A 9,648-nucleotide genomic window follows, 5' to 3' on the forward strand; every position below is an offset into this window, starting at 1 on the left:
GAAGCACAATAGGGGGGGGGGGGTGTAGGGACTTTGCGCAGGTGATTGATGGTCAAGAAAAGGCAACCTTTGTGCTGTTTTATGTCAGGAGTTGGGAATTCTAGAAGTAGTATTCCTGTTTGCATGTTCTTACTTCCTGTATTGCTTGAATGAAAGAGGAAAACTTCACTTCCTAATTAATTATGTTAAGCGAGGCAAATGTTAGGTCAGGAAGCTCAGCGCAGTATACCCGAAGGAGCATCTCCACCCCCATCCTTCAGCCCGGAGGTCCTCCTCCCAGGGTCTTCTGGTGGTTCCCTCCCCGCGAGAAGCGAGGTTGCAGGGAACCAGGCAGAGGGAGGGCCTTCTCGGTGGTGGCAGCCTCTCTGTGGAACGCCCTCCCTACAGGTGACAAGGAGATGAGCAACTATCAAACCTCTGGAAGGCAGCCCTTTATAGGGAGGCTTTGAATGTTTGTTGTTTTAATATGTGTTGGAAGCCGCCCAGAGAGGCTGGGGAAACCCAGTGAGGTGGGTGGGGTACAAATAACACAATTACATTTATAGCCCCCATTTCCTGCAAGGAGGTCCAGTTGGTGTGCAGAGTTCTCTCTCCCCCCCCCATTTTATCCTCACAACAACCCTTTGAGGTAGGTTAGGCTGAGCGTGAGTGCCTGGCCCAGGGTCACCCAGTGAGCTTCTGGGCTGAGTTTGAATGCCTGCCCCCAGCATTCCTCCTCTGCAAGGCCTGCCTCCTCCCATGAGAAAGTCTGCTCACACACTCTCAAGCCCCCATGGATGGCTGAGGCAGGTAAGGTTGTGTGTGTTGGAGGAGGGCAGGAGCAGGCAAGGTGAGCCATGCCCCCAAAGGAGGCAGCTGCAGCAGCCCCCTCCTCCTGCTGCCCTCCAGGAACAGGGCGGGGAGGGACCAGCCCCCAGGAAGGACATGTTTGCCTCCCTCTGCAGTGCTCAGAACAAGAGGGGAATGAGGCCACCCAGGCCCTCTGGAGCACAGAAGGGCTCACCATCCTTGACTTTCCCCCTTCAACTGCCTTTCTACCCAATCCCTCATTTTGAGGAAGTCTCCTCTTTTGACGTCAAATGTGACTGTTCTGGATTTCCTTAGCAATTGTCCACTGCCATACTGTGTATGTTGAATTTGATAGCACTGTGGTCACTGTTCCCATTTGATTCAACCACACCTACATCTTGTCAGTTGAGAGCACCAGGCAGAGCACCCAGCACCTACCGAAGCCTTTTTTTATTCCAGCAGGTCTTTTTAACGGAAGTCTGATGTCATCCATGTTAACTTTTTCTGCAATGTATTTCTCGTGTGTCACTTCAGAGATGATTATAGTCAAGTGGTGTATAAGCTGTTTAAATAGTAAATGTTTGAATGCAATTTTAAAAATAATAATTGTATAACAACGGGGAAAGCATACTTGTATCTGACCATATCTTAATGGACACAGACCTTGATAAATAGCATCCTAGCCATAGGCTAATTTTGTGGAGTTTAAAGCTAAGCATACAAGTTCTCAAAGCATGCTTTGAAATCCATATGAACTCTAGTATGCTGTCGGGGGAAGAGGAAGGATGTGGTTGGCTGAAATGAAGTCCGATCCTGTACAGATAAATCACTAGTGGAAGCGCCAACAGAAACCTGTACAGATTCCACACGATCATGAGGAAGCCTGAATCTGGGCAGGACCTTGTCTCTTTGCCTGTCATTTGTGGCTGCTCCACCCAGGTCTGAGACGCCTTCCGGAGTGAAACAGTGATCGGGGGGGGGGGGGGATCCTTTTGTCTGGATCTTCCCTGCGCAAAGATGGGTCTGTATGCATTTTGAGCAGAGGAGGAGGGTCTGTGGAACTGCCCACCACTGCGGTGTACTGTTCCCAGGATATTAAAATAAAATAAAAGATATTCAAAGTTATAACAAGACATATTATCCAAAAACATATAAAAAAATTGTGGATGCTTATTCAAAACCTAGCAAGGAGTCCAATTCACTTTGTTGCGTCTTCAGAGACTTTTTGAAAGGTTCCCATTCATCCTTAAAGTCATAGTTCTCCTTGTCCTGTAGCTTATATGTCAATTTTGCCACTTCTGCATAGTCCATCAACTTTTCTTGCCATGATTCTTTAGTTGGGGTTTCTTCAGTCTTCCATCCTTGCGCAACCAGAACTCTCGCGGCCATTGTCGCATACATGAAGATGTTTTTCAACTTTTTTGGCAGACCTTTCCCTACAATCCCCAACAAAAATGCCTCGGGTTTTTAAACAAATGATAAATGGGACATTATCTTCAATTCATTGTATATCATTTCCCAAAATGTTTTAATTACCTTACACTCCCACCACATATGATAAAATGTTCCCTCCTTTTCCTTACACTTCCAACATATATTTGAACTAGTTTTGTACATTTTCCCTAACTGCACTGGTGTTGTATACCATCTGTACATCATCTTCATGTAGTTCTTCATGTACTGTTCCCAGGATAGGTAAAGATCATTCAACAGTTTTCAAATTGAAAAGCGGTGTTTCATTTTGAGACCCTTTGTAACACCATCCAGTTCGCTTAACCACAACCTACGACCCTTGAGGTTTTTACTGAAGCAAAAGGATTGATTCCATCCCTGCATCAAACAGCTGTGATTTGAGGATCGCCTGTTTCCTAGCAGCTCCTGTGCCCCTTCCCTCTGCTGCATTTGGCATGAAATTGCCGGTGATTTCCCCAGGAGTAAAAAGGCCTACCTACTCTGGGCTTATTCTTGGGAATTACTTTGCAACAAAGAAGAAAGCTTTTCGTCTTCTGTTTCTTTTCATTTTTATGTTTTCAAAATGCTTGATATCTGACACTGATTTCTGTATATTGTGTTTTCTTTGTTTTTCAAGCTTTCATAAAAATTAGCCTTTGAAACCAGCTGGTACACTGGTCAGAAGACTTGCCTTCGTGTCCACAGAATGGAGAGGAAAAGTTCGCCCAACGAATCCCTGGGTGCGACCCCAGAGACCTCCGGCTCCCACCTGGCTGAGCCTTCTCATTGCCAGCTCACTTCGATGCCCTCTGTTCCCAGAGATACCACTGGAAGAGCTGCTTCCCTTAGCCAAGAAGAGTCGGGGTCCCAGCAGCCTTCCCAGCAGGCCTCCCACATTTCCTCCTCCTTGGGCAGTGCTCCATTGCAGGTCCCCGAGCAGCTTGCCGAAGAAAGGCCCCATGGCACTGGCCAAAGTGCTTCCCTCCCATCTCTGGGTGAGGTTTCTTCTTCCCAGTGCACCACCCAGGGAATGGGTCACCAGCGTGCAGCGACGTTCTCTAGCCTGCAGTCTGGGAGTAGGAAAAGTGTGATCTGCTTTGCGGGCATCTCCTTTGAGAGTGCTCTCCAGGGGACCCAGGCTGTTTCCTCTGCCTCTAAGTCTCCAGAGGGGTCTGTCCCAGCTCCGAGCACAGCTGATCTGGCTAAAGGCGGCCAGGGGCAAGGCCAGGTAAGTCCAGATTGAGAGGTAGGGAAAGGGCTTTGAGGCTGTAATGCCCTCCTTGAGTCTCTCCAGCTGCTTTGGACAACTGCCCCCATCCCTGACCCCTGGCCATACCGCCTGGGCCTGGTGAGAGATGGAGCCCCAGAACACCTGGAGTGCACCAGGCTGGGGAAGGATGTCGTGAGGTGGAAGGCAAAAGGAAGGCAGACAGCCCATCCCGGGGTCGGTCCTTTTCCTCCTTCTACCTTAATGGCTCACCTGAGCCGCCATCCTTTAAACTGGGGAAGCAGCAGCGGCTCATCAGAACTCACAAGTTAGGAAGTCCTATGTTATCGTCCCCATCTTCTTGTTATGTCCTGTTGGTGGGGAGGATCGTGCCACTTTCCTGTGGGTGGGCAGCCAGCCAGCAGCAGGCTGGCAGGTGGGCCCAGGGAAATGGCTTTGTTGGGGGAGCCTCAGAACTCATCCTCTGCATGTTTGTTCCCTGTTGCCCCAAAGTGGGAACTGTCTTGCAATTCAGGCTTGTGGCACACAGGTAGAGAAGGGGAGCCGTTTGTCTCTTCAGATGCCTGGGAGAAGAGAGCAGTGGGTGGGGGCAGCCTCTGCTCCCCCTTCTAGAAAGGAGGCCTTTGCCAACATGGGTGCAATTCTGCTCCATGGGGGGAAAATGTTTATCCATCATGGACTTGGGGGGATGCTGCTGCCAGCCAATATGGGCTTTGAAGGATATTTTTTTACTGTAGGCCTGCATTTCAATGTTTGCCTATTTTCGGACCTAGTTGTAAAGTACCTTGAGATTCCCACATAATAGGTTGCAGGTAAATACTCAAAAAATAAGAACTCCCCCCCCCATCATGTTACAAAGTCAGTTGACACAGAGCCTAAAATAATGCCAATGAGCTCTTCTACCTGGAAGTGCAACATCAGCCCTTCAACACATCAGCATGATGTGCAGTTGTCACACGGCTACGACTCATAAGCCATGAATGCAGGTCTGAATAGTGCCCCTTTGGAAACCCCCACCCTCCATGCAGAAAAAGAGCATCTGCCCCTGAAATCCTTTCAGTATAAAGTGTATGAATGACAGGCAGCTAAAAAACTGTCTCCTTGGCTATTTGGCTCATGTGTCTCATAGGACAAACTCCGTGGACGAAAACAGCCTTGCCAGGAATGTGAGCCGACTTTAATCCAGCCTGCCCTGAAATATCTCAGAAGTGAAGCAGGAGAAAGAGGCCCAGTTTATGGCGGTGAGCTGACTTGGTTTTGAGTAGGAGGGTGTGCGCTGCAGGGGACTGGTCTGCTTATGTGAATAGGCTGGACTACAAAATCTATGGCTACTCTTCTATTCTTTTCCTGCAAGCCGTCCTCTACAAGGAGATCCTTGGGCTGGGAGGGGGCTTGAAGTGACCATATTCCAGATGAGGGGGAGCATGAAGCCAGGCTCTGGGCTTTCGTTTCGTGTTGGAATGGAGATGTAAAATCACAACAGATCCACACCTGGGACCTTGTCAAAAGTCAAAAGTTTAAAATATAAAGGCTAATGGAATTCTATTTAAAAATCAAAAGTCGCTGTGGTGGTTCAAGTTATAGTGTCAGACAAAAGACAAGATGGAAAAGAAAAGATAAGGAACAGAGAAAAGAGATAGAGAGAAAAGAAGAAAGAAAGAAAAAGAAAACACAAAAAATGCTACTGAAAATGGTTTGTTTGTTTGTTCAGAAAAGAGAAGGAAAAGAAAAAAACCAATGTAATAAGTAAATAGGAAAAGGGGGGAGTGGGGATGGAAAAGTAGTTATATATATATAGAATTCTTTAATGAGAAATTAAAAAAAAACTTTTTAAACTTTTAAGTGATAGCAGCTCTTTTGGCTGAGGTGTGGCATGCAGCTGAAACAGTATTTCAGGAAACTCAAGCATTCGGTGTGAATCTCCAAGAGCTTGAAGAGAAACTCCAGGCGTTGCCAGCAACACTCCAGGAGCCGCAAGCCAGAGGTATTTTTGAGAATCCTGTCTTCACAAATTCCGGGGACATGGCCCTCCCAGTGTTAAGGTGGGGAGGTGGGGCTGCGGGTTTGCAGAGAAGAGTCCAAAGTTAAAAATGTAAAGGCTAATGGAATTCTATTTAAAAATCAGGTCAGGACAACAGATCCACACCTGGGAGCTTGATGGCAGCTGAAGGGATCCACGGGGATCCAGGACAAGCTGCACTTGCTGCTCAGGTAAGGCCAGAAGGAGGCTTACCAGGCGTCCCCGGTTGCCAGGGAGAGTCCCCGGATTCAGCAATCTATCCCCGGCAGAAATGTGTCCCCGGAATGTCCCCGGATTTACGCCTGGGGACTTCCTGCGCTGCAACATGGCTGACGCCATGGCAGCAAGCAGCATCGGAGGTCCTGACTACATCCGGGGACATTAATTAAATCCGGGGACATTCCAGCCAGCCAATCCGCTGGCTGGGGGGGGGGTGCCCCGACCTTGCTGCAGCTGCCGCCGCTGAGGAGAGGGAGAGCCCGACCCAAGAGAGAAGAGACCCAGAGGAAGGTCTGTCTGCTTTAAGGCCTCATTGCTGAGCAAAAAACAGCGTTCTTGGCCGTTCCTGTGGCGTACACCCCTCCCCCCTTTTCTCCAGCTGGACGGCTTGTCTTTGGGGCGTTGAGGCAAAGCACAGCAGAGGGGATCCCCTGTCCCCCCACCCACTTTGTGGGAGAGCTCGCTTGCAGATAGGGATAGCGCACGGTTGGAGAGCCTTTTATTTGTAATTGCTCTGGTTGCTTAGAAGGGTAGTTGGCGGATGAAGTGAATCAAGTCAACTTTAATCGTTTAACCTGCCAGAAAAAGGGCCAGTTTAAAACAGCGGCTGTCTAGTTCACAGAGTTCCTGAACAAGCCTGCATGGAAACACCGGTTTCTATAATAACTGAAATGTGCTTCATTTGCAACTAAGTAGAGCCTCTCTGCTAATGCAGAGCACAATCCACAGCTTCAGGCAAGGCCATTTATATACCCAGAATCCAGAGCAGCCTTTTCTCATACGCCTCTGAAGTACCACCACTGCAACACCAGCGCTTGGCCTTCTGGCACCTGCAGGCTAGGGAAAGAGCTCTTTAGCACCCTGGGGTGGAGCTCCTTCTCAGCAATAGCACTGTCTGCTCATTCCCAACTTCTTCAACCAGTGCCACTGTGCCTTCTGTAAATGTCTGGAGTAAATGTCTAGCAGGAAGTGTCTGTCCTCTCCAGGATGTTGAAATACTGAAGAAGGCGCCCAATAGCCCTAAGACGGGGGCGGAAACAGTACTTAAGGATGATCAAGCATTGCGTATGAAGGTCCAGGAGCTTGAAGAAAAACTCCAGGCGTTGCCAAAAATACTCCAGGATCCGCAAGGAAGAGGTATTTTTGAGAATCCTGTCTTCACAAATTCCGGAGACATGGCCCTCCCAGTGTTAAGGTGGGGAGGTGGGGTTGGGAGTTTGCAGATAAAAGTCCAAAGTTAAAAATGTAAAGGCTAATGGAATTCTATTTAAAAATCAAAAGTCGCTGTGGTGGTTCAAGTTATAGTGTGAGAGAAAAGATAAGATGGAAAAGAAAAGATAAGGAACAGAGAAAAGAGATAGAGAGAAAAAGAAAAAAGAAAGAAAAAGAAAACACAAAAATTCCTACTGAAAATAGTTTGTTTGTTCAGAAAAGAGAAGGAAAAGAAAAAAACATTGTAATAAGTAAACAGAAAAAGGGGGGAGTGGGGATGGAAAAGTAGTTATATATATATAGCATTCTTTAATGAGAAATTAAAAAAAAAATAAACTTTTTTTGAGTGATAGCAGCTCTTTTGGCTGAGGTGTGGCATGCAGCTGAAACAGTATTTCAGGAAACTCAAGCATTCGGTGTGAATCTCCAGGAGCTTGAAGAGAAACTCCAGGCGTTGCCAGCAACACTCCAGGAGCCGCAAGCCAGAGGTATTTTTGAGAATCCTGTCTTCACAAATTCCGGGGACATGGCCCTCCCAGTGTTAAGGTGGGGAGGTGGGGCTGCGGGTTTGCAGATAAGAGTCCAAAGTTAAAAATGCAAAGGCTAATGGAATTCTATTTAAAAATCAGGTCAGGACAAGAGATCCACACCTGGGAGCTTGATGGCAGCTGAAGGGATCCACGGGGATCCAGGACAAGCTGCACTTGCTGCTCAGGTAAGGCCAGAAGGAGGCTTACCAGGCGTCCCCGGTTGCCAGGGAGAGTCCCCGGATTCAGCAATCTGTCCCCGGCAGAAATGTGTCCCCGGAATGTCCCCGGATTTACGCCTGGGGACTTCCTGCGCTGCAACATGGCTGACGCCATGGCAGCAAGCAGCATCGGAGGTCCCGACTACATCCGGGGACATTAATTAAATCCGGGGACATTCCAGCCAGCCAATCCGCTGGCTGGGGGGGGGGGGGTGCCCCGACCTTGCTGCAGCCGCCGCTGCTGAGGAGAGGGAGAGCACGACCCGAGAGAGAAGAGACCCAGAGGAAGGTCTGTCTGCTTTAACGCCTCATTGCTGAGCAAAAATCAGCGTTCTTGGCCGTTCCTGTGGCGTACACCCCTCCCCCCTTTTCTCCAGCTGGACGGCTTGTCTTTGGGGCGTTGAGGCAAAGCACAGCAGAGGGGATCCCCCTCCCCCCCACCCACTTTGTGGGAGAGCTTGCTTGCAGATAGGGATAGCGCACGGTTGGAGTGCCTTTTATTTGTAATTGCTCTGGTTGCTTAGAAGGGTAGTTGGCGGATGAAGTGAATCAAGTCAACTTTAATCGTTTAACCTGCCAGAAAAAGGGCCAGTTTAAAACAGCGGCTGTCTAGTTCACAGAGTTCCTGAACAAGCCTGCATGGAAACACCAGTTTCTATAATAACTGAAATGTGCTTTTCTCCTAATGCAGAGCACAATCCACAGCTTCAGGCAAGGCCATTTATATACCCAGAATCCAGAGCAGCCTTTTCTCATACGCCTCTGAAGTACCACCACTGCAACACCAGCGCTTGGCCTTCTGGCACCTGCAGGCTAGGGAAAGAGCTCTTTAGCACCCTGGGGTGGAGCTCCTTTTCAGCAATAGCACTGTCTGCTCATTCCCAACTTCTTCAACCAGTGCCTCTGTGCCTTCTGTAAATGTCTGGAGTAAATGTCTAGCAGGAAGTGTCTGTCCTCTCCAGGATGTTGAAATACCGAAGAAGGCGCCCAATAGCCCTAAGACGGGGGCGGAAACAGTACTTAAGCATGATGAAGCATTGCCTATGAAGGTCCAGGAGCTTGAAGAAAAAATCCAGCTGTTGACAGAAATACTCCAGGATCCGCAAGGAAGAGGTATTTTTGAGAATCCTGTCTTCACAAATTCCGGGGACATGGCCCTCCCAGTGTTAAGGTGGGGAGGTGGGGTTGGGAGTTTGCAGATAAGAGTCCAAAGGTAAAAATGTAAAGGCTAATGGAATTCTATTTAAAAATCAAAAGTCGCTGTGGTGGTTCAAGTTATAGTGTCAGAGAAAAGACAAGATGGAAAAGAAAAGATAAGGAACAGAGAAAAGAGATAGAGAGAAAAAGAAGAAAGAAAAAAAAACACACAAAAATTCCTACTGAAAATAGTTTGTTTGTTCAGAAAAGAGAAGGAAAAGAAAAAAAAACCCATTGTAATACGTAAATAGGAAAAGGGGAGGAGTGGGGATGGAAAAGTAGTTATATAGAGAGAGAATTCTTTAATGATAAATTAAAAAAAGCTTGTTAAACTTTCTAAGTGATAGCAGCTCTTTTGGCTGAGGTGTGGCATGCAGCTGAAACAGTATTTCAGGAAACTCAAGCATTGCCTATGAAGGTCCAGGAGCTTGAAGAGAAACTCCAGGCGTTGCCAGCAACACTCCAGGAGCCGCAAGCCAGAGGTATTTTTGAGAATCCTGTCTTCACAAATTCCGGGGACATGGCCCTCCCAGTGTTAAGGTGGGGAGGTGGGGCTGCGGGTTTGCAGATAAGAGTCAAAAGTTTAAAATGTAAAGGCTAATGGAATTCTATTTAAAAATCAGGTCAGGACAACAGATCCACACCTGGGAGCTTGATGGCAGCTGAAGGGATCCACGGGGATCCAGGACAAGCTGCACTTGCTGCTCAGGTAAGGCCAGAAGGAGGCTTACCAGGCGTCCCCGGTTGCCAGGGAGAGTCCCCGGATTCAGCAATCTATCCCCG

Source organism: Podarcis melisellensis (genome assembly GCF_964234715.1).
Source record: "Podarcis melisellensis genome assembly, chromosome: W".
Lineage (NCBI taxonomy): Eukaryota > Metazoa > Chordata > Lepidosauria > Squamata > Lacertidae > Podarcis > Podarcis melisellensis.